Here is a 27,378-nt window from a genome sequence, read left to right as displayed (position 1 = left end):
GAAACGGAGTTCGCCGAGTTTGCTAGTTGTGTATATTATGTATTTAATACTACTATACTTTATTATATTTTTCGACATTACGTATTTGGTTAGTACTGTTAGGATAATGTACGTAAATAACTAATTAAACCACGAATAACAACGACACTGATCTATTATGAATGTTCAACTACCTACGCAACAATTATAACAAACTTAACTGTTCTTATTATTAAAATTAATAACATAGTAATTAATATGACATTTGCATGCCTATGTAGGGATTTTAAACTCGCTAAACTTACTCGAATAGAGAGAAAGAGCTGGTAAACGAAGGCGGTAAAAGCTCATAAAAGCTGTTAAATTCTTGCCCACACTCCACAAAGAAACCTCTGTTTGCTAGTTAACACTTCACAAGTTATTTTTACCTTTTAGTATGGACAATTTAGTTGTACATATTTGTAGGCCCATACAAAGTGTTTTGTTGAGTTCAAATACTACTTAAAACACCTCATTAAAAACTGACGCTTTGGATTTCTTTTTTTAATTTTGTGTTCACTATCATAGTTTCTAAAATATAAGACGATAATCGGTAAAAAAACGTATTTTTATTTACATGAGAAACTTAATATATATATGAACGACATACACGTCGCCATCAGCCGTCCCAATTTTAGTCTAGGCTCATTCTGATATGTATCTTTCATGTCCTTTCGAATTGGTTAAACGCTATACGTTTACAAACGCGCTAATATTACGAATTTTAGACGGTAACTGATTAAATAATTGCACACCCTCATACTTAATAGACTTCTTCAAATAATTTTTACGCGGCTTCGGTAAGATATTATTACTTTCACAAAATGTCTGCACCAATTAATTTTACAAATACACAAAATGAAGTACTTAACAAACCAACTCAGACTGTGGATTTTTTTTAGAAATCTTGTGTTCACTGCCATAATTACTAAGATATGTTTAATATAAAATACTTTCACGAAATGGCTGCACCAATTAATTAAAACAACTAACAATGTATCAATATGTATTGACCATTAAAAATAAGAAGATAAGTTACTTAGGACATGTGCTTCGACACGAACGGTACCGACTTCTTCAAGTCATCATGATGGGCAAGGTCGAGGTAAAAGACGCACTGGCAGAAGGAGGAAGTCGTGGCTCCGCAATATCAGAGAATGGACTGGAGTGGCCAGCGTAGAACAGCTGATGCACTTGGCGAAGAATAAGAAGTATGACGAGCTTACCGCCAACCTCCAGTAGTCGAAAGGCACTACAAGAAGGAGAAGAGAAGAACAATGTATGTTACTACATTGTTAGTTTTTTACCTAAGTAATGTCCCACGACGTACTTTGAAACGAAATAAAGTCTTAAAATTAAATCACGTTGAGCAAAGAGTTGCCATATCATTCAACCCTGCTGGTTCCGTCTCTATATTGTCCTAGATTAAACTATCATTTAGTTTTATTTTCCTTACTAGGAACACGCAACATAAAGATTAGCCTTAATGCACGGTGTCATTGACATCACCAGACGTAATATACAGACAGACATCCGATTAACATGTGGCACCGTGAACCGGACGTCCGGCGTGCATCTCATAAGGCTTTGACGGCTCGAGTTTCTTTATAATAGTAATAACATTTACTTTTGCAAATGACTAGGCTAGTTCTTTTAATTGAACTATTTATTTAGTTGATTTTACATTCGATTAAACACAATTACTGTGCTGGTGATATGATATTTTTTTAATTTCACATTACTAACGCAAACTAACTGTTGTGGTCTCTGGCAGAATTACCAACGCAGTGGAACACGTCTGCTCCACAGAAAGAAAATGAGTGTCAAAACTATCAATTGTTTTTTATTGAAATTAATAAAAGTTCAATAAAATCTATTTTTGTAATTTTTTTAATGATAAACCAGTTTTATTTAACTAAGAATAAAAACTGTTTACTTAGCTAAACATAACAATCAAATACTTAAAATTTTCTTAATCTACATAGTAATAATAAAAATAATTAAAAAGAACAGCATTTCCTCGCAGTATTGCAAAAGGGACCAAATCGAAGTTGGAGGAAAGATTATATTTCTGCAACCTGCCTTTTTTTTAAAGTTTGAAATAATACAATTTTCATGCGGTAACGCGGCATCTAGCATGATATAAGCGACACTAATTGTATATAGGAAATACGCTATATGACAGAACCAACATGAAATAACCGTTCTATAGCAGTTAGTGTGTTAACTCAATGCAATTTGCGAAATTACTTCATAGTTCATTGACCCTATCATAATATGTATCATTTTGAACGACTTTATGAAATGACGTCGCGCTTCGCTTGTCACCCTATGCGAAATATGAGCAATGTAATTTAAATTTTATTACCAAGGCATAAGATATATTTTTAACATGTAATATTATTCGACTTTATATGCAAGTAAATTGTAGTAACAAGCTCGATAATGGCAAATGTGTGGCGCATTATATATTTTAAGATTTGTTTAACTTACGATTCTTGTTATTGTATACAAGCACGGTGTGTTAAAGCCGGACTATTTTAACAATTTAAATAAAAAATGTGCTCATTTTAATGCCATATTTTTTTATTACTCTACTTTGCATATGTTTAAAAACAGCTAACAACTGGGAAAATATACTTTAATTATTTTATATATTTAGTAACAGTTTCCACGACAAGGTTTTTAGAAAATTTAGCCATTCTATAGTAAGCCATCAAAGTAGCTTTAAGAGCGGTGTTGGCCGTAGGTTCAATCCCCGGCTGTGCACCAATGTACTTTCTTTCTATGTTTTACATTTAACCTTTGCTCGAACAGTGAAGGAAAACAACGTGAGGAATCCGGCTTGCCTTAGACCCAAAAAGTCGATAGCGTGTGTCTAGCACAGGAGGCTGATCACCTGCTTGCCTATTAGATTGACAAATGATTATGGAACAGATACAGATATCTGAGGCCCAGACCTAAAAACGTTGTAGCGCCACTGATTTATTTATTTTATTGTAGCTATAGGTTTACTATTTAAATGTTGCGATATTCAAAGGAAATCTTAACACATCTAAAAAATCTCGAATCGAAACTGTTTAAATTCTTTTGAGTTTTTATTTTTAGCCTAAATTACATTTTGCGACTTAAGCAAAGCGTAACGCATGTTTCCCAAAATTTATGGTTTAGAAAATAGAAAGTTTTCGCAAAATCATTGCCAGAAATGCCTAGTGAGTATCTAGGACATTATATAATATATTTGAGGACAACATTTGCGTTCATAAATGCTAATTAAATTATTATGTGTAATACAAAATCTCATTACGTTTAATGCGGAAACCCTAGAGTAATTACTTATTTTTGGTGATTTACGACTTTATAACAGAAAATATTGTCCAACAGTAGTGTAATAATAGAATGTAAGTGTTATGAAGAAATAATTGTCAATTATCGTTAACATGGAAGAGACTGACTGACACCGGGAATCCTAGTGTGGGGGGGGGGGTGTACTTTCTTTTTACGTAAACATCCTTTTTATTATATGTAATAATATTATTTCTTTCTAGTTTTCATTAATCACGGGTTTAGTGGGAATTTAATTATAGAGATGTCTAAAAAATAAATAATAAAAAAAAAAGTTTGCCACTCGGGGACTGCCACGGTAAAGCTATTGCATAGCATTTTTTATCAACTTATGCAATTATGTATTTTTTTTATTTTTATTAATGCATTATTTTTTTCTTTGATATTAATTCAATCTACCACTCTACCACACTTGACTAACACGCCTATATAGTCTGTCTCACTCTACATACGTCATCGTGTTTTAGGTTTTTATTTTCGTTACGGAATTTCTTGATTCGGTCGCCGCGCTCAAAGCCCGCGATAAAATCTATGCAATAGCTTAAAAGCTATGAAACTGGGTTTATTGTCATCAATACTCGAGAGCATTATGTAAATAATGTAATAAATTCGCCAATAATCTCATAAAGTCTTAATTAAATGTGTAGTGTTGGTTTAACCAAAGAGTACGTGAATCAATTTAATAATATGACATTTTATTTGGTTTCAGATATATCCATAGAAGCAATTGTAAAGGTATGTATTAAGATACAAATAAAAAACTTGTGTACAATAATACATTAAGCTTACGAGCGTATTGGAGTAATCAATTTTCAAAAAACACATAGATAAAGTATATCATAATCACGAAAAAGCTCGAGAAAAGGTTTATTAATTTATTTTGGTTGCATACTAATGTATAAATATACTGACTATTTTGGTAGTAGAAATAGCAAAATCTACTGGAAAGATTATTTAATACTCTTCGTTCATAAGTGTACATTGTGTTACCTATATGAATAAATGATTTTGACTTTAACCAAGGAATAAATTAATGATCAGAGCCCTTACTTTGTAACTTCCAAAAGCGATACTGTACGATGATTTTTTGGTCTATAGTCTATACAATCCCAAAATATATATACATATAGATACATCAGCGCTACTTAGAGAACTACTTCGAGCTTGGATATAAAAACGTCCGGATTGGTACAGCCAACTTGGAGGTTTTCCCCAAAAAAAATAGGGGGAATCAATATGCTCAAGGGGCTTAGTCAAGATGCCGCAACAGTTGCGTATGTAGAAAGTCGAAAACTAAATTTGTATCAAAATTGTCGACACGAAATGTCACTTTCTAAGACATCTTGAGTCAGCCCCTAGGGGTTCATAGGGAATACATTTACTTAAGAGATTTTAGGGGGTACTTTATTCAAAGAAAAAGGTTATTTTAAACGCACAATTCTGTACAATTTATATTAAGCTTCGAACCTCGAATAAACTTAACCAAGTATAAACTGAAATAACAGCTTATTTATACCACTTGAATGTATTTTTAATGCATATTTGAAATTTCCTCTCAAACCAAGTGTACAACAAAATCTTTAGGGGTTTTTTAATATATGTTTAGGAGTATTTGAAGTATGTCTAGGGGGAATATCCTGCAGGAGTTGGCATTACTAAATTGGTATCAATATCGCTATTGGAAGTTTCAGAGAAGTTGTTGATCTTTCTCATAATTAAAATTAACAAAAACCTATGAAATAATATCTCATGAACTTCAATATCTAAAGTGGTTCTCATCAAAACAATCTTCATATAAGTATTCTTCATATATATACATTATAAATTAATGTGAACTGCAGTAAGCATAGCACCAGTCACATAAAAACATTAATACCTGGTATGTAGCAACCGTATCTCCTAAATTGGCGCCTTGTCCTGACAAACTCGTTCTAGTATCAACCGTCTTGAACACAATATTATAGTTACCTATGTATTTATTACTATCAGCCCTGCGATTCTGTAACTCACTTCACGAACTCACACAGCGGTTTTCCCATCGGCGGTCTCTCTCAAATCAGTCGTGAAGCAGTCATTTTATGATTTGGCATTCTGAAAAGGTGGGAGCTTGTACTTTATTGTATATTCTTGAAGCCTTGTTTTATGTCCAAAAAAATATAAACTATTTTAAAACAAATGGTGACTTTCACCAGTATAATACGCGAAATAGAACTAATTTGAGTGTACGACCAACCAGGCTCCAAAAGATAAACCACTCCTTATATGGAAATTGTATTCGTTTTTACAACAAACTCCCAAGCGAAATTAGAGAATTATCACTAAATAAATTCAAAGCCCTTGTTAAACGGCAATTAATCAATAAAGCGTTTTATAAATTTGAGGAATACTTAAATGATCCTAATCCTTGGGATTGATTTGCTCCAGTTCAAACAATTTGTATGACAATACTTGGCGATTAAAAAAGAGTGGCGGAAAGTTTCTTGCCAGTTCTTCTTACCCGCTCTACGCCCATGACTTGAGAACTGGTAGTAAATGTAAATTTACAATGAATTTAACTTGACAATTCAAAAGTGTACTTGGTTACCCACTTGAATAAAGATATTTTGAGTTTGAGTTTATTTATCACCGAATTGGATGTTAGATCGAGCCACATATCCCTGCTACTTTCGGCATTTATTTAATCGAATAGCTATAGCACTGCTGAATTTAATAAACCGTTGCCTAAATACAGAATTCATCTTCGCACATATTTATGCAAATGTACATTAGGTACAGAGGTCACTACGGTATTTGAATGTCATTGTATACTTCGCAAAATCTTATTGCATCTGCAATTTAATATTTGTCTAACGCTTAAATGTTTTGATGTTTTCTTAGCGTATTAATAGACTCATCTAATATGAATTTAAAATTCCGAAAATAAATTTTTCAATGGTGCCTTTATAGCGTGGGAGAGTATACCATACGTTTTGACAACAATTATAAATAACTTCACATGTTATTCTGACATTATGATAACTAATATGACATTTGCATGCGTATATATGGTTGATTGGGCGGTCTTTTTTTATAATTAATCAATCACGTACCACTTTCTTTCCAAGTAAACTATTTATTTAATTATTTTAATTTATTCACACTTCGTTACATTTAGGTATACAAAAACAAATAACATGATACATAAAAACTATAAAAGATGCAACGGGCGGCCTTCTTGCTAACAAGCGATCTCTTCCAAGCAAATATATTAAGGGAAAAAACGAAAAAAAGAAATATGATGGGTAAAGTAAAGTGCAAGAAGTTCATAACCAAATCTTACAAAAAATATTATAGAACCTATATCTAAAGTAATACAAAAAATATTAATAAAACAACCTACAAACTTAAAAGGTAATCTCACGGGTTCATGCGATGCAATACAAAAGAATAAGAAATACAAGAATTACAAAAGTCAAGATTGAGTAGGATAGGATATAGTAAAGAAATGTTTATGTAGAAGAGTTTTATTACTATTATGTGATAATATAGGAATTATATATATTGAGTATAGTTAAAAAATAATTTTGAATTTCTGAGCACTTAATGTATTTATAATATAAACGAGTGTCTGATAATAAAAATAGATGAATATAAAAAATAAGCTATAAATGTAGTAGCTTTTCCGGTTGTACTGTACTAATTCGGACTCACTAAAAACTAATTTTGCGATACATTAACATAATGTTCGACAAAAGAAATAAATTATATGTAAAACCACGCAGTTTATCCCTGGGTGATTGGATCTGAATGGTCTGATCTGTAACTATATTCAAAAAATAACCTCTCAACTTAGCAAACACAATCTCAATGGCTTCTCAGTAAGTACACTTTCTATGTCAGAGATAAAATTAAACACGTTGTCTTGAAGCACGCTAATGTCTAGCATATTCAGGTCACGACACCAAGGTTATCTAGGCTGTGACGACAGGATTCCGCGTAGGTGCTATGTTTGAGACATGTCGCCTAATAGCTAGTGATGTGTGGATCTATATCGATAAACTCAAACTGTATTCATATAGGTAACCAAGTACGTGAACGTCAATGGAATAGATATTAAATGAATTCTATTGCATTAAGCCCCGTGAAAATCCGTCAAAAAAAAAAGACTGCTACTACCAATTCTTAAAATGCCGGCAACGCACTCGCAGGCCCTATGGCATTGAGAGACCACAGGCGGCGGTATCACTTAACATAAAGTGAGCATTCTGCCCGTTTGCCCCATGTTCTATAAAAAAAACCAAGCCTAAGTAAATCAAAGTTATTCAAGTCTATATTGCCGTGGTATATTGTTATATATATGTAATTCTCAAATTCAATATGTTGAGAAAAATATGTATCAAATTATATGTAGGTATATTTAAACCACATTTTAAAAACATGTCAATGATTGAAAACTATTTTATAAAACTTCTTTATTCTTTAACGACAATAAACGCAAATTTTGGCTTGTGCTTTTTTAACAATCAACTTCAGCGAGGATCTGTCACATCAAGTTGACCAATATTGGTCAATATAAAGTTAATACGCTCCTCTTAAATATATCTAACTATTTGTTTGAAGAAATAATATTGAGTTTACGACATCCATTTCTAAGTATCTATTCAGGTAAAACAAAAGATGTCTCGCGTTAGTACCACTATTAAAAGTCAGGTTTTAGATTTCATTAAGTTAAAATTGTTATCTAAAGTCGTCGTTAGTTTAATCTGTAACACGTATTTGCTCTTAATCTACAATTCCAATGTTTTATTGTGGATCAGTTTTAACGACTTTTCAAAACCTATTAAGGTGATGTTACATTATGCACAACATAGAACAGTGTGAATCATGAATTATCGTTTTATTTATATTTCCGGCATTCACAGCCTAATGAATCATTATTAATTAAATTTGAATCCCGGTTTAGGGATAGCGTAGTCGCGTAGCGTCCATTGGGATATGTGAGTTAGGTGTCAGCGATTGTTGATCAAATACTTGTTATAATGTGCGGTGGGCGTGAACTTTTGAAAAAAACCAAAGCCAAGAAGGCAAGGCTCCTTTAATTTTGTGTTGTTTTATTCAGTCCCACTATGTGTCCATGGGCAGCGATAACTGTCCTTTATGGGCGTCGTAGGCTCATTTGCGTATCTTACTTATTGGTATTGATATTTTATAATGTAGAATAATTACTATGAGCAGTGTTGGCCTAGTGGCTTCAGCTTGCGATTCTCATCCCTGAAGTAGTAGGTTCGACCCCCGGCTGTGCACCAATGGACTTTCTTTCTATGTGCGCATTTAACATTTGCTCGAACGGTGAAGGAAAACATCGTGAGGAATCCGCCTTGCCTTAGATCCAAAAAGGCGTGTGTCGGGCACAGGAGGCTGATCACTTGTTTACTCGAATGACAAATGATCATGAAACAGATAGAGAAATCTGAGGCCCAGACCTAAAAAGGTTGTAGCGGTAGGACACACTCGATGCCAGAGGGCTCGCAAGTGCGTTGCCGGCCTTTTAAGAATTGGTACAATCTTTTAGTTCACCCGCAAAGCAGAGCTTGTTCCTGGACGTAACTAAACAAATTATTCTTATTTTATTAAATTGATATTTTACGAGTTTAACGTTCCGAGAAACTCAGGAATATAAGCAAGTAAAACGATTGTAATAAACATTATTTAATGATACAATAGAAAGCTTTCCTAAACCGAGCCATTGTATAAATCACAATGTCGATAAAAGATGCTGTAAAATGTCGATACTTTATGTGCACATCACTAGAGTGTAATAAAACCATGAGCTAATGCGAATGAATATTTATACATTAAACAATTGAACGAACGAATATCAAACCATACTTACTATACATCTCTAAGTAATACTTAATTATTATTGAAATACTGGTAGTGCTTTTTTTGTTTGTAACAGGAGGCAAACAGGAAAAAGGCTCACCTGATGTTAAGTGATACCGCCGCCCATGGACACATTGCCAGAAGGGTCGCAAGTGCGTTGCCTGTAATTGGTACACTGTTTTCTGGACCGACCCTAAGACGAATTGGCTGGAAGTGTTTAAAAATGGTAGTTTAGAAATAGGCTTTGCAATCAATTATAAAAAAAATCAGTGGCGTTACAACCTTATTAGGTCTGGGCATCAGATTTCTGTATCTGTTTCATCATCTTTTGTCAATGTTAAAGGTTATCAGCCTCCTGTGCCTGACACACGCCGTTGACTTTTTGCTAATGTTAAAGGGAGCGTTCAAGTATTACGTCACGCAAGTTCTGGAGATTATTGATATACACACACACACACAATGTAACGCGCCGTAACGTGTTTCTGTACCCAACTATAGTAAAATGTTTCGTGACCACCTAGTGACTCGTTATACCTAAAAGTTACCATTATATGGTGTAAAGTACTGGAAAGTCGAAAATAATATTAAAGATAACGCGTAATTCAACGCATCGTAACGTTTTACAAAAGGACCCCCTCCCCCCCAAAATTCGTTACGTAAAGCTTGAACGCTCCCAAATGCGCACATAAAAAAAAAGTGCATTGGTGCACAGCCGGGGATTGAACCTACGACCTTAAAGATGAGAGTCGCACGCTGAAGCAACAAAGCACACGTGCATTAAGTAGCTCTTTTAGACTTCCCTGGACTGATAAAGGTATCAAATGGTTAAGATTTGCTGACAATAAACCCCATAGAAGAGTCTTTAAAAGCCTCTAAAAATCCCATAATAGGCTCTCCATGCATAAAGTAATCATCGTAAGATTATTATTCAATACTATTTAATCGATTTTAAAATGAATTAATTGTAACACTTAATACATAATTGTTAATTATGGTATAATTAATGTAATTAGGTGGATTAATTAGTGGATTTTTTAAATAAATGTATCGAAACACTACCACGTAGTTTAAGAACAATAATAATAAACCTTCATCCACATCTGATTGACATAAAAAAATTGAAAAAGCTTAAACCAAATTTGTACTACTCTCACAGACACTGCACTAGGTCCATAAACATCGCAAATTTTTTTCGCGGCTTGCGTTGAATTTTTACCTTTTTTGTAGTAAAATTTTAAAATGTATCGAATTTCTTCATTAGATTCACTTATCTTGACGGTACGAAAAATAAATAAAAATCACACATTATCCTAATATGAATTTGGAATTATCTTCTTTAAAATCTCAACTTTCAATGATAACAAAAACAGGCAAATACATATAGTATAGCCAAAGAGATTTTATTACAAGTTCATACATAGTATAATGCGAAAAGACTTTTTCCCCAACCTAATCTATATATATAAAAATGAAACCCGTTTTCCGTTGTCATGACATAACATGAAAACGGCTTGACCGATTTGGCCAATTCTTTTTTTATAATATTCTTTGAAGTACGAGGATGATTCTTACGGAGAGAAAAATTAAAAAAATTGAGTGAAAAAGACTAAAAACAACACTTTTATATATTCGGAATAATACTTAAAAGTCCATTTGAACTTTAATACCATATCATAAAGTTCAAGTGTTAGTGGAGGGGTTCCGGGAAGGTAAATTTTTATTTTTTGACATAATGTATTTGCTGTCTTATCAACTTTCTTTTTTTTATCTTAGCTAGACCGATGTCCCAAATAGCAGAATAAGTATTAAAAAAAAATTAAGAATCGACTGTTAGGCGGTAGGTACGATGTTCGCCAGGCCAGCTAGTACATTATACAAAATTATAAAGTTTTTTTATAAAATGTCCATTCGATCACGTCGGCCCATCGCTCTATTGGTCTGCCCTTATAGCAGCAGCTTGTTTTAAGTACGTAGATTAATAGCAAAGGACGAATAAACTTGTATTTATATAAAAATAGACCCGTTTCAAACTATAATCTTCCAATTAAAAAAATCCATCTTATAATTCGCGCATTTACATAATTATGGCTAATATTATGTTTTTCTGTGAGACAGCCCGGAGGTAAACCTGTTACTACTGACTACAATTGTTTATAAATGCAAAATCCTATAATAGCCTAAGTAATTTTAGCCTTCTTCATAATTCTTTTATATTACTATTCCGTGTATTTCCGGACCAATTCGACTTAGGCCCCATGAAAAGAAGAGCGTACCAATTCTTAAAAGGCCGGCAACGAACCCTTTGGCAATGTGAGTGGACGGCGGTATCACTTAACATCAGGTGAGCGTTCTGCACGTTTGCCTCCTGTTATTTAAAAAAAAAACATTTTCTTTTGTTAGGACTGTAAGAGGCTCACTAAATATCAAACCAATTACACTCTGTAAATTATTTATTTATAAGTAAGAAACAGCTCCATATTATAAAAGAAAACACTTACATATAATCAAAATATTAAGTGTCCTTGGGCTTCGATAACTGCCCTTTTTGGGCGAATCCTAGGCTCGTTTACCGTTCGCTCGTTCTATAAGAAAAAACGTAACTTACATACATGTAACCATCATAAGCTTTATTAGTTCGTATTTATGGCCATATATATACTAAACGCAGTCAAACATATACCAATGAAATATTACCCATATCTTAAGAGATAAATGCATAATTACGACGACAGAACTGTTATACGATAACTGCTTCGATTCCCGGATGATCGCGACAAATATGGAAATGATTTATTTGATAACATTCAATTGTTTAAGTTCAACCAATGGAGTTTGAACCACACGAACAAAATATTTGTAATATTAAATAATATATTAAAACTAGCGGCAAACGTTGTTTTGATATGTATATTATTTCTAGGAAATTTTTATAAATAAAAATTACTATAATAAAAAATAGTGGTTGATTGTAGAGGCGTGAAAATTAGGGGTTGTATGTATTTTTGTACGCTGTATCATAAAAAAATAAAAACAAAATAATTTGTCTAGAAAATAAAATTTTGGGGTGGACGCTCCTTATCACTTAGGGTTTTGATGAAGATAGATATTAGACGATTCTTAGACTTACTGAATATGCATAAAAAATTTCATAAGAATCGGTCCAGCCGTTTCGGAGGAGTATGGGAACGAACATTGTGACACGAGAATATTATATATTAGATGTTCGCATATTATATACTTGATTATATTTTATTTTATTTTTCGCGACATTATCGTATTGGCATAGTCTTTAAGGAAAATGTATGTATTTCTGTAATAAATAAATTTACAAACAAATATATTAAAGTCCAACGCAACCTTTTTGGCGTTAATACTGTTAGTTGATAGTTTACGACGCACTTTTTATCACCTCTGTACTCATACTTCTGCAAATTCAAACCACACAAATCAGTGATATACGGCTCCTGTATCTGACGTCATAAATTGATGCCATTTGAGTTGTACATTACGTCATAGTACAGTCGCGTGCAAAACCGTATTACCCACAATTATCCACCGTAATCCCATTTCCGACTTTCTTGGTTACAAAATGAATTCCTATAATACGTAAGTTACTTTTTAAATTAAAGCGTATTTATGCGTTTGCACATATTAAAAATAGACGAAGTTTATCCATCTATGTTTGGATGAGGATGGACTGGCTTTGGTATGGGATGCCGTCTCATCGCCCTCGGACAAGCTGGCGCGGCTGCAGGGCAGGCGGAAAATAATCAACGTCTCTCCAACTTTGATTTTGTTCCCTTTGTAGTAGAGACTCATGGGCACAGGCGCTAATTTATTTATTTTTTGGCGCCTGGTAGATAGTACCGGCTCAACAAGTATCGCAATACAGCGAGGAAATGCTGCCAGCGTTAAAGGTACACTGCCACAGGGACCAAAGTTTTTAAGTTTGTTGTAATTTTCTATTTATTAATTTATAATTATTATTATTACTATGTAGGTTAAGAATATTGTAAACATTATATATTTGTTTGTTTAAAAACCATTCATAATGTTCACATTATGCATAAATGTTGCCATTACAGGGTGGCAGAAATTCTAAATTGTCGCAATTTTTTAACTCAATTTAGTCGAAGAGACAGCTTGAATAAATTGTAGTTTTAGTACAACTTCTAACAAAACAAAAGAGAGAATTTATTTATGATCAAAAATCTACAGCCTTAACATTTTCACTCCTTACATTTAGTTGTAGAACAATCAGATACTTATGGAAATATTCTTCCTATTCGGTGCACTCTTGACAGAGCGGTCGTGATCGCTAGGAAGTAGTTGTAGTAGTAGGGGCAGATGTGATGCGTTTCACGACATTTTGCCATCGTCGCCTATTATTAGTCATCCTACTGCATTGATTGACAGAGTCTCCTACGGCCGACTTAATTTGGTCAGTCCAACGCGTAGGTGACCTTCCGCGCGGTCTAGTGCCTTCCACCTTCCCCTGGACGACAAGGCGTTCGATGGACTGATCACCACGCCGAGATACGTGACCGAAGAATGTAAGGATGCGAGATTGTACTGTTGAAAACAGACGCTGCTTAATACCGAGTTCTTGAAGTATCGAGACGTTTGTACGAAACTCGGTCCACGAAACCCCAAGCATTCTCCTCCAGCACCACATTTCCAGAGCGTCTATTTTCTGCTTTTCCACATCTCGCAAGGTCCATGTTTCAGCTGCATACAGAAATATGGGGAATATAAGTGTCTTCAGGAGCCTGGTCTTCGTGGCTTTTGTTATATTCCTGTTTCTCCATATTTTTTGCATCTTGTCCATCGCCGTTCTTGTGATGCCCATACGTCGTTTGACCTCATCGATGCATCCGCCATGGCTTGAAATCTGAGCCCCAAGATAAACATAAGATTGGACCACGTTGCATTTCGCGATTTGAGTAACTTGAGGCGAATTATTTCTGGCACGGTCAACAATCATCACCTTGGTTTTGCTGCGATTTATCTTTAGTCCAAACTCATGGCTCACTCGTTCCATCCTTGATAGAAGCTCTTCCAAGTGTTGCGAACTGGATGCAAGCAAAGTGGTATCATCCGCGTAACGCAGGTTCGCAATTCTGTATCCACCAATTGTTACACCGTCTGTCCAGTCTTCCAAAGTGATGCGCATTATAAGCTCCGTGTACACGTTGAATAAGAGCGGTGATATTATGCAACCCTGGCGTACTCCAGCACTAGGATGGAAATCACCTGATAGGACATCATCTGTGCGTACTGAAGCTGTGCCTTCTTCATAAAGCCGTCTTAAAAGGTGCACAAGATGTTTTGGTGTACCCATGTCTAGCAGAGTCTTCCACAGCACCGGCCATCTCACAGAGTCGAATGCTTTTGAGAAATCAACAAAGCAAATGAACACGGGCTTATTAAATTCTCTTGACTTCTCTATGATCTGGCGTAAAATAAGAATTTGTTCCCGAGTGCCTTTCCCCTTGACAAAACCGGCCTGTTCCGGAGCGATCTCCTTAGAGAGGTAGGCTTTCAGGCGCTCGTTGAGAATATGTAACAATATTTTGCTAGCGTGTGGTATCAGAGCAATGAGGCGGTAATTGTTACATTTCTTCGTTGAGCCCTTCTTATGCAGGGGTGTGAATATAGTGTGTGTCCATTCTGAAGGCCAAACTCCTGTCTGCCACACCTTATTGCAGATGAGATGAAACATCTGGTCGCCACGTTCTCCTAAGGCTTTAATTGTCTCTATAGGAATTGCATCTCTGCCAGTTGCTTTTTTGCTTTTCAGGAGTTTTATGGCAGTTCTTACTTCGGACAAAAGGATGTCTGGTTCCAAATTCTCTGGTTCTGGTTCTGTGCTTATAGACAGTCGCGACTGCGGATCCAGGAACAATGACTGGCAATAGCTCCTCCACGTTTCAGAGATCTGTTCGAGTTCTGTTACCACTTCATTTTTGTCGTTCTCGATAGCCCAGGTTTTAGCAGGTAGAGATTTAGTAATTAGACGAATTTTGTGGTAAAGATCTCTAGACTCGTGCTTCATAGCATGTTTTTCAAGTTCGTCACAAATGCTATGAAGGTGGGAATTATGGTCTCGCCTGCAGCAGGCTTGGATGTTAGCAGACAGCCGATTCAGTTCTCTTATGTCTGCTCCTGCGGCTTTCTTAAAGCGCCTCTCTTCTATAAGGGCAAGGGTACTGTCCGTCATCCAGTGTTGACGTTTGCGCGTTTCTGATCCCGGACTAGACTCCGTGACTGCATTTTGGATGAGTTCTTTAGCCTTATTCCATAGCGTGTCTGGTGTAGCTTCGGTGTGGTTTACAACTGTCCAATCTGTCCAACTCCGCTCAATGGCTGTAGTGAATTTCTCGTTATCTGCTACTTCAATCCGTCTTGTCTTCTTGGAGGATCGAGCGGCTTTGAGCTTCAACCTCATCTTTGCGATAACGAGTTCGTGATCGGAACCACAATCAGCCCCAGGAAGCGTGTGGGCATTAAGAATAGAGGTGCGCCAACGTGATCTTATCAGTATGTAGTCGATCTGATTTTTGGTTCTACCTCCAGGTGACGTCCAGGTGAACAGTCTACGGGGATGGTGTTGGAATAGACTGTTCACCACTACCATGTTGTTCTCGTCTGCAAACTGCATTAGTCTTTCACCTCTTTCGTTACGTACCCCAAGTCCGAAGTTTCCCACTGATTTGCTGTACTGGGCAGAGTTTGCGCCAATTTTTGCGTTGAAATCACCCATTATTATAAGTAACTCTCTATTAGGGATTTTGGCAATTGTTGCTTGTAAATCTTGGTAAAAACTCTCCAGTACGAGGGGTAGAGCTTCACTAGTGGGGGCATATGCCTGTATTAGGTTCAAGTTTACAGGTGACGCTTTGAGCTTCATAGACATAATGCGGTCGCTAACTGCCTCATACCCTATCACACTGTTATTCTGATGCTTAGGAATTAGAATCGCTACTCCGTTTTGGCTACTGTCATCGCTACTGGAAAAGTAAACAGCATGGGCGTCGGTAAAGAAGTGCCCGTTGCTTCTCCAGTGCGTTTCTGTTAGACCGCAAATGGATAAACCACATCTGGTGACTTCCCTCTCCACGATATTAAGTTTACCGGGCTTTAGCAACCCGCGAACATTCCACGTGCCTATCTTCTGGATTTTTCGTAACTTGACGGGGTTTCCAGTAGCATTATTTCCACGTGGAGCCTGGTCTCTTACTCCAACATGGCCGGTAGTCCATTTCCCACCGCTCGCCCCGGACGCGGCGCGGCGCCGCTGGCTAGGCGGTTCGCATGGCAGTCGTGATTCTTTTGTGTCCACTTCCATAACGATTTTCTCGGGAGATTAGCTGCAGTGGTTTCCCGTTGCCTTCTGCACCAGTTCTTTTAGGGGTTATTTGAACCCCAAGGCCGCTGTAGCCTCTTCTGACCTCTGGTCAGGTATGTGGTTATACCGCCACTGCTCGGTCGCCATTGCCTCGTCTGTTATCTAGCAGGGGGACCACGGTATAGGAATACCGCCGCGGATGATGTGTTGTCCGCGCGTGCAGGTGAGGTTGACAGTTGGGGCCGGAAAGATGTTAAATCCGTTCTCCCCCATTACCCCCCTCTCCCCCATTACCCCCCTCTCCCCCATTACCCCCCCCCCATTATGGAAATATATACGTATAAAATAACATGAGAACTGCGGTAACCATCAGATCCATGCACCTTCTTCACAATCGAGTAACTCGCAATATTGCAGCACACAACAGGGGACTCTTTGTCCGTGTAGTCTCATGGCTCCACCGAGCATCCGAGAATATACAATATAAATACATAATTATGTAGTAATAAAGAAAATCTAATATATAAAATTCTCGTGTCACAATGTTCGTCCCCACACTTCTCCGAAACGATTCTTATGAAATTTTTTAAGCATATTCAGTAAGTCTGAGAATCGGCTACTATCTATCTTTCAAACCCCTAAGTGATAAGGGGTGTCCACCCCAAAAAAATATATATTTATTTATTAGACAATTGTTTTTATGACACAGCATACCAAAATATATACAACCCTAAATTTTCATCCCTCTACGATCAACCCCTATTTTTAAGTATAGTAGATAGTTATTTTCATTGATCTAAAAAAATGTTTCCTAGAAATAATATACATGGCAAAACAACGTTTGCCGTGTCAGCTAGTAATAATCGTACGTAGTATCGCACGACTCGGCGAAAGGAGTTGTGTTGACTCCCTATAGTTACTGGTTATTATGTCTATGTCTGTTAATGGTCTAGTGATTTTTTTTATGTAACCTTTGTGATACTCACATTGCAAGAGGACTGCGTTGCCGGCCTTTTTGAGTGAGCAATAAGAGTCAATACACGCCATTATATCTATCATTTTACATTAATCAGGTAATTGTTGCTGAAAATTACCCAATTTATTTATGTAACGGTGCAAACGGGCAGAATCCGCTGTTAAGTGATACTGCCGCTCATAGACACTTACATTGTCATGCTCACACATGCGTTGCTGGCCTTTTTGTTTCACCAATAACGGTATACGCCAAAATATCTATTATTTTACGTTAATCAGGTTATTCAAAGACCTGTTAGAGATTGTTACAGGTCTTGTACGTATTTTCTATTCTCAATAAAGTCTCACTAAACCAATAAAATATGTGTGAAATAAATGTTAACATTATGCCTTGACTGTACTCTCCCATCCCATTACGACGCGAGTTTTTACGACGTCATAAAGTCAGTGTTGTCTATGGCACGGTCGTTAACGTCACCGGCTCCTAGACTATACGTATAGAGTTTCATAGACTCTATGCTTTGTTTGTCATTGTCTGTGGTTCATAGAAATAAGGATTTAGTTACTTGGCTACTGCTTGAAAATAAGTAATTATTAGTCTGTGTAAAAAATGATTTCATTTCAAAAATATATAATTATAGTTTTATTGATTTCTTTACTTTCCTAGTCTGAAGATTTTTTGTGTCAGACACACTTCGTTGTTTTGGGCCAATGTTAATGGCGACAAAAAAATCGTTGGTCACACAGGCATGCTTTGAACTTACGCCACAGGATTGAAATATTGATTACTATGTAGAAAAAAATATAAAATAGGTGTTCATTTTTTTGTTGAGTTGTTCTTATTCAAAAACTTTCTCCTTTTCTTATATTTGAAGATATAAAGTAGAATAAATCTTGGAATAAAATACCATTTTAAAAAATCGTTTACAATTTGTTTAGCGCGAAATACCTGGACTCCTCTACAATGGTTATATCACCTCTTAGCTTATCTCATTAAATGATTGAGTGGCACACGAAGGGCACAATCAACGCATCTTGCGAAGTTGCGAAACTGTCAATTGTCACTTGCGCAATTCTATCGCATTGTTAGAGATTGCGTCAGCGATGACACCGGTTCAAATGCCAAATCATTTTCGTGTAGACTGAGAGCTGAATAATTGAATAGGTTTGTTAATTTAAATATTTAATCATTCAGTTTATGTGCTTAACAATTGTTATTCATTAACTCACTTGTACTTACGACATGTCTTTCTACAGCTTATATTGGACCTGAAAACTAATAATGTACATATCAGTTTTGCATCATACAAATATATAGTAATTACAATTTTTTTTAAAATAGACAGTAATAATAATAATTAAAAAATAGAAAATTAAAGCAAATTTAAAAAGTTTTGTCCCTGTGACAGTTTACCTTTAAAGCTGGCAGCATTTTCTTGCTGTATTCTGATACTTATTCGTTGAGCGAGGAAAGCCTGGTGCTTGCTGCTCTGGGGTCACCAGTACTATCTACCAGGCGCCAACTTAAATCTTTAATTAGCGCCTGCATTTGAACCCCACAGTGAGTTTTTGTTTTGCATGTTGCATATAACAAAGCATATTATGTGGATAACTTTCAAATGATATCACAAGAAACCTTCCTTTTTATATATTTGACAAGAATTTTTAACTATCATAAAATTTAATACTGTGATAATTGACTAGAGATCAATATTTACCTTGACACGTACTAAAATATAATTAAAATTAATATCGAATTATATTTAAACTGTTAAATAATACCGAAAGTGTGTCAATGATCTAAGGTCGCGACGAGAATGTGAGGTCAAGAAGGTCAAATGACAATCTTTACATCGGAGCTTTTTGTTAATAACAAACAAAAGCCTCTATTTTTAACTTAATTTATTTCTTTAATACTAACCTAGACAAACATTTTCACTTTATCCAGTATCGATATATCGATACACGTAACGCTTGCCAACCAGTTGTATATAGAAATGTCTTGTAAAAAAAGAAAATAAGATGTAAAAAACTTAATAAAACTGAAATTCAGGTCGGTATGTATAAAGTAGCTTCAGTAAAATTTAAAATACTCTTTCCCGATTGGTTGCATTTTGGTATCATATTATATAATACCAATTAAATTTTTATTTAAATAAGAACGATATGTTAATGAATATTCAATCTTCATTATATTTATTTATTTTGTAATCCTTCAGCTAACAATATTATATATACCTAATAACAAACAATTACTTTTAAAATATAGCCAGATATGGAATACATAATATTTACCTTCAAAAAGGTTCGAACATAAAAGGGAAAAAAACAATAACAATAATTCAATACATTTAACTAAGTTGTACCTAATTTGGCTGTGATGGTGTGTATGTGGAGTATAAAGTGTGGTATGGCTCTTGTAAGCTATAAATCAATTAACAAAAAAGTATTATAGAACTTTTATACAATTATTGATATTAAAATGTAAGATTTGTCCCATTTTAACTGAGCCGTCTACTCTCCAATTTAAGCCTAAACAAGTTTTTTAAGAACAGAGAGCAAACGGACAGGAGGCTCATTTCATGTTAATTGATACCGCCCATGGACACTAATGCCAGAGGGCTCGCGAGTGCATCGAATATTTAAAAGTCAAAAATAAAAACCATAGAACCAAATTCTAATGAAATGTACACTTTTCTTTGTAATTAGTAGGTACCACACCATTTGTTTAATTTGACCCTGTTGGCATTTAGTAACAAAGAAATTAGTCTCCAGGTCAAGTCGAGAATGCGACCTCATTTATTCTCGAGTTGACCCAACGCTCAAATCTATCAAATCCCGCGGGTAACACCGTTAATGACACTGACCGGGTGAAAGGCCGCGCTTTATCCGGCTGAATGTAATACTAGTAATTTTGTTCTTGTTGCGGATATTGGATAGGAGCGTTAACAAATTAAATTTGATTTAATTTAAAAATCTGATTAATTGACGTAATTATCCGTTAAAACTGAAAAAGTCTTTTTAGACAAAACATGACTTGAGAAAAAGGCCGGCAGCGCACTCGCGAGTTGTCTGGCATTGAGAGTGTCAATGGGCGGCGGTATCTCATGACATCAGAGCTGCACTCTTTTTCTTTAAAAAAAAGAAAATAAAATAATACTTTAGCAATACATATAATGTACGTGTGTAATGCAATGTGTATTGATGATGACGTCATATCTATCTATAGCTATCAAAATGGGTTATTTGCGAGGGCCACTTAGTTTTCGTATTTCATTACTGAATCATTAAACATAACTAACATTTATATGTCAGAAGTGAAACACGTGAAAACACGTGGCAATTTAATTTACAATTCGTCATTTGAGATTTCAATAAATTATTTTGCATAAAATATAAAATACTAATATTTCATAAATTCTCTTTACGAAATTTAGATTTTAAAAATAGAATTTTTATACTTAATTCGCCCTTCTCACTCTCTCTCGATCGGTCTCAATCGCTCTCTCCCTATTCTTCGACATTAACGTGACGTTTCCGTAAAAAATTACCCTCATGCGCATGAGAAGTTTCACTTCAAAACAAAAGTTGGATAAATAAACATTAGATTTTTGCTATCTCTACGCAGACGGCTGGGCGTATTCTCTGACCTAGACATCCCGTGTGTGACCTAACGCAATTTCCTTAGAGCGTTATCAATCCGCAAATAATTTAGTCAATTATCTGCACTGGATCAGTATAATGACCTTTGGCCTCTAATTAGGCCAAGCGTGTTCCGGATATTATGATTACAGACTATACAATTTTGTAGACAAAAGTATCTATTATCCCTTTATTTATAAGCATACTGTATGTTACTATTGAATAGTTTGTCCTTATCGCTCTCATATCACTTTACAGATAAATAAACGTGACAAACAGAGGCTTCTTATTGCGTTTTTGAATATACTTTGCTCGCTCTCATGTGACTTTTAATATCAATATAAAAGTTCTGTTAGATTAATACTTAGTCCGACCGTTGTCTAATAACTTATGTAACATGCTTTTATATATGTATGTTTTTGTATAAGGTAACGATGTGTAAATAAAATAATACTTCTTTGTTAAGCTAAGTGGCACACATAATGTAGATTTAATATTTCATCAACATAGCGTGCCTAATACAAACACGATTTAAATTGGTATTATATAATTATAATAATTAATCATTTAATCCTTGAAACATTCAGCCATCTTTACAAAAGACTTATACCTACTTAAAATTTTATACTCAATTAATTTTTTTAAGGATCCTCCAACTGGCTCCCTCTTTGTCTATTTTGAGCATTTTTTCCCAATCTTCTTGGTTTTGTTATATTGGTATAAATTCTTTTTCCAGGATAAGATTATGATTTAAAATTTGCACTATTGCGAGTGTATACGCTGAGAGAAAAAAAGGAAAATTATTGCATTATATTTGATGGTACATTCCACCAATTTGCTATACATATAGGTTTCTCTTCCGTATAGCAATAGGATCGTTATCAATTCGCAAATTACTAAATTATCTACAATCAGAATGGAAAGTCGACCAGCCACGATGACTTCTGACCTGCAACGTAATTAGGCCAAGCGTGTGCCGGACAGATTATATTAGTAAATGTTATTTAACATGTCAAACAATATATAATATAAAGTATTAAGAAAGAGAATAAATAGAAAAGAGAAGAAAATAATTTGTTAGTAACTACAAACTATTTTTTTTATAAATTGTCTCTGCACAAAAGGGCCCTTCAAGTGTTACGTAAGATTTATTGCAATTTATTCCCCCTCTCCAAAAGTAAGCAAAGATCTCAAAAATAATAGTACATAAACGTATTAATTTTTATGTAGGAATCCTCGAAAATGCATTTAGTTTTTAAGCATAGACTATATATGTGTAAAAAAGTAAATAATTACTGTTGACGTAATCACCAAATAAGAAAATCAAAGACCCACCTTAAAGGCTGATTCACGCTACACCGTGTCTCGACCGGGCCGTGCCCCGGCCGGGGCACGGTCTAACATTAATGATATGCTTTTGTATGAAGTAATTCATGCCTGACCGTGGCTCGGCCGGGGCTCGGCCGGGGCACGGCCGGGGCACGGCGTTGTAATGTCGGTGGGTATTGTTTCCCGGCTCCGGCACGGTCCGGCCCCGGCACGTCGTAACATGAACGTAGGCGCCCGGGCACCCGCAGAGCAGTCAACGTCAAATCTTAGTGAGGTTAAATTTTTTTTTGTTTTTTTTTTTGACAAAAACAGATATAGTCGTCCAAACACGTACGTGCGTACACCCAAACAGCCCGGTGTAACATGAACCACTGTCCCGGCCGGCGCACGGTGGCCGTGTCCCGGCCGGGGCCCGGCCCGGTCGCGACACGGTGTACCGTGAATCATCCTTAAGTGCTTACGTAATACTTGAGCGACCTCATAAACGCACTTTAACATTACGATCTAGCCTAACTTTAGACTAAAAACTAACCAAATTTACTAAAAAGCATTTTTAACATAAGAAAGTGTCTAATAACACTACTTACAGTCTCTATTAAGGGGAAACTGTATGTTCTTGTGTAAGTTTTTTTTATCCACCTCTTAAAGTGATTCCTTGGGATTCCGCGGTACAAAAACTCAATTTTGGAATCTGAAACACTATCGGTATTGCTGTTAGAGTAAGGGCTCAGATTTTTATAATCTAAATATAAAAAACAAAGTCGTGTTAGTTACACCAATTACGACTCAAGATCGGTTGTACCGATGTTTATCTCTTTTTGGTGGATTCTTCTCTGCTCCGAATAGCAAAATAAGTAATAAAATATCGGATAAGTTATCGAATAACAATAAATAAATATCAATGATGCTTTGATCTTGATCGAAGACATGTGTTACGTCATAAAAAAAATTGTATATCAGAAAGTGCTTTAACATGCAGTATGGCAAAATTGGCGCTAGAGAGAAGAGGTCTAATGTGTAAAACTGTCATTCTTCTTTCGCAATGGCAAGCAATAATACATTTCTGTATTTGCAAAAAGTTGTATTAATGTTACCTTAATGAAATCCTAAATTAAGTTTCACTAAAGTTAACACGATACTATTAGTAATTAGACGAAGGTGGAACGAAGTTCGCCGGGTCAGCTAGTACATCAATAAAAACCATATTATCATGGACATGGACTTTATAACATCTCGCTATTAGTAATAGTAACGGACCATCAATGATTAGTAGCAATTTATGTATGACAAAATTGTTACTCTTAAAAAAGTGTTATTTGCGAAGGTAAATAAACGAAATTGGTCTCGACATTTGATTCTAGAATATATGACAAAACTTCGAAACAAAACAACAATATACTTAAATATTTCTTTTATTTGTTACAGATCGAAAATTCGACATCAATTACTCTGCTTGTTTGTAAAGTAAGTGTTTCTACGATTCTTTATTAATTAGAGCTTATAATTTTGTTTTTATTATAATAATATTCATGTAAAAAATATCTAAATTTCGTTAGTGTGCATGTCCACATCTTTTGTTCTAAATTTAATTAGGTATAAAATAACGGACATTCATTAAAAGTTTAGTTATTTTTTTATATTGCGGTTGTTGTACTAGTTTGAAATTTTATGTTCTAATTAATTGATGTGTATGTGTGTGTAATATGTGATGTCATATATTCGTATATATTTTAAGCATACGTATGTTGTTTTAGGACTTATAAATAAATAAATAAAATAGCTTAGGGGCCGTTCATAAAATACGTTCGATTACAAGGGGAGGGGAGGGGAGGGGTCTGGCTGAGTGTGACAAGATGTGACAAGGAGAGACGTATACGGCAACGTGACGTTCGCCGTTTATCATTATTAGAAAAGCCTTAGGGTGAGATCTATAGTCCGCACTTGGACTTTGCTCAGACTTACCTTACGAAAAACTTTGCTTAGTGTACACTAAGGTTAAACTATGATTTCGTATTTATAGACATTTTAACGGTGAGATTAAGCTAAGCCCAAGCTAAGACAGCAAATGTCAAAATACAAATTGATGTTTCAGTTCATGCAATACTTTGTTTATTATCCTTTAAAAAAGTAAACAATAACAAATATTTAAACATCTAAAACGGTACACATATATCTTCAATTTATTGTTATTTATGTATTCATTTATTTTATTATTGCAATAACTAGAAATTTACGAGTAACCTTTAGAAAATGTATTAATTATTTAAAGATGACAATAATTTTGTTACGTAGAACGGATCGCATTGTTTTGACAACAGCAACAGAGCACTTGTATCAAATATCAACAATTGAAAATTTTGCCTAAAGTGTTGTATATGTTCGGAACGAATACAACCAAAATCCTTCCATCCTGTACGGTGAGAATGAATTCAAAAGAAGGAACCGTATTTTGAAACACACGGTATTAAATGTGATCCTGCCACTGATCATTACAAACTTGCAACCTTATAACAACAGAGGATCGCCAAACCTACCGCAATTGCAAATACTTTTTGCATTAAGGCATAAAAATGCAACTGGATGTTTTCAGGTAATATTGTGTTCATAAATATGTATGGTTTTTCGATTTGAATATTATAGGTACCTATGTATTCTCAAATGATTTTAAATACATTATATGTTGAAGACATTTGTCTTCTGACTTTCAGAAACATAACATATATGTAACTAATAATAATTCATTGACATTACAGATGGTGTGTGGTGATCTGAACAGAATAAGCCAATCTACAGTCTGTTTAATTATAAATAAAGTCTCTGCAGAGTTGAGTAAATTACTTCCTAGATTTGTAAATTTTCCAAGAAATATGAACACAGCCAAAAGGAAGTTTGAAGAATTAATAAGATCTAATACTCACCATGACCTAAACAGTATAATCAGAGCTATTGACTGCACCCATATAAAAATTAATAGACCCAAAGGTATCGCTCACTCTGAAGCATACAGAAATAAAAAAGGGTAATTTTCTGTAAATGTGCAAGCAATAATAGGGCCTGATATGGAAATATTTGATATAGTGACCAGGTGGCCTGGCAGTTCACACGACAGCAGGATATTTAGAAACTGCCTGGCGTATGCAAGGCTGCTAAATGGTGAACTAGAAGGAGTTTTAGTAGGTGACAGCGGTTATCCGGCACTTAACTTCATGTTAACAACACTTTTATATCCAACGACAAGAGCTGACAATAATTATAATTATTCTCAAATAAGAACTAGGCATATTGTTGAAAGGGTTTTCGGAGTGTAGAAAAGGAAATTTCCATGTTTACAGCTAGGACTACAGTCAAAATTGACAAAATATACTAGTTATATATAATTATAGCTTGTGCTGTATTGCATAATATAGGTATATAGAGTCATAAGCATCCCCTATGCTTATGATGATGGTGATCTTGCTGACAGCAGAAGTTGAGTAACACAGAAACAATGAAAGATCTCCTACAGGTCTAGCATTCCGGCAATCTGTGATTGCACAATTTAACTAGGTAATTTGTTCGGTAATAAAGAATATCAAAACAAAACTTGTTTCATTTTAAACATTTATTTTCTGATTCTTTTTTTGAGTGTAATACATATTTCTAATACTAATTTATATTTTTGTTGAAGAAATTCTATTTCTAACAGATTTTTTAATTTTATATGTTCCACTCCTATCTCAAATTTTTTAAGGTAGTCAGGTAATAAATGGTAGAAGATTCAGGGAAACGAAAATAACAGATGTGAAGCGAGAGTCATCGGTTAGGTTATAGTTTGAATTTCGTTGTCACTATAATATGCCAGGGCTGCCAGGTGACAGATACGATATCACACCAGTTATTTATAAGATCTCTCAAAAATGGGGTTGAACACTTATATAAATAATGTAAATAAACAACAATAGATACCATAATAATGTATAATTATTTTATTTCATGCATTTCATAGGTATTTATCAAGATCATTTAAAATTTCTTTGAATTCAAATTCTATTTTTCCCAAAGTCTATGGAACTCTGATACCAAATGGCAACACCGTTCATTAAAAACCGACAAAAATAAAAAGTCCAGTAAAAGATATGATGGTAGAGCAAATTTTAGGCCATTATTTTTGTTAGGCTTATAGTCAAAGTTTTTGGTAAGTCGTCGATTTCGTGGACTTGAGATTAAGCTAAGCCAACACTAGGGAGGGATTCGCAGTTTGCTCTATAAATACCGACTGTGTCTTAGCTCGATAGTTAAGTCAGAGTAAAGTCCAAGTGCGGACTATAGATCTCACCCTTAGACTTCTGAATAATAGAAATAGTATTTATATGTTCGTTATGAAAGATATTAATTATTAATTTATTTAATTATTTTTCAAACTCAAACTCAAAATATCTTTATTCAAGTGGGTAACCAAGTACACTTTTGAATTGTCAAGTTAAATTAATTGTAAATTTACATTTACTACCAGTTCGCAAGTCAAGGGTGTAGAGCGGGTAAGAAGAACTCTATATTTTATAACTAAATAAATCGGAGGGGAGTCTATCAAAAAGAGCTGATTTTAGTGTGACGTATTTTATGATCGACCCCGTAGCAGTTTTTGATATATGTATTTGATATCGGTTTTCTAATTTAAGCGCCACTAGTGAAAATTTTAATTAGGTTTAATCAATATTTTATCGGTTATTCTGCTTTATAATTTTATAGTATTATAAAATAAGGTTAAAAGGAAAGCCTTAACTGGTTAGACGAAAACCGGAAATGATGCATCGATCATAACGTTACTTGATTTAATTAAAACATATTCACCGTTACCTTATTAAATTATCAAGTCATCC

General features: G+C 34.9%; 1 protein-coding gene across 2 annotated transcripts in view; it reads left to right on the top strand.

The window, feature by feature from the left end:
• The window catches only part of LOC125059439, a 106,420-nt gene that overhangs the window by 55,507 nt on the left and 23,535 nt on the right, over positions 1-27,378 (top strand). For both annotated transcript variants that reach the window (XM_047663866.1, XM_047663867.1), the window contains 2 exons: positions 4,073-4,098; positions 23,945-23,983. The gene's annotated coding sequence lies outside the window, so the exon portion shown is untranslated. The remainder of the gene's footprint in view (positions 1-4,072; positions 4,099-23,944; positions 23,984-27,378) is intronic.

Source organism: Pieris napi, chromosome 19 (assembly GCF_905475465.1).
Source record: "Pieris napi chromosome 19, ilPieNapi1.2, whole genome shotgun sequence".
NCBI lineage: Eukaryota > Metazoa > Arthropoda > Insecta > Lepidoptera > Pieridae > Pieris > Pieris napi.
The sequence above is the reverse complement of the archived record's forward strand: the minus strand, read 5'-3'. Positions and strand labels throughout refer to the sequence as shown.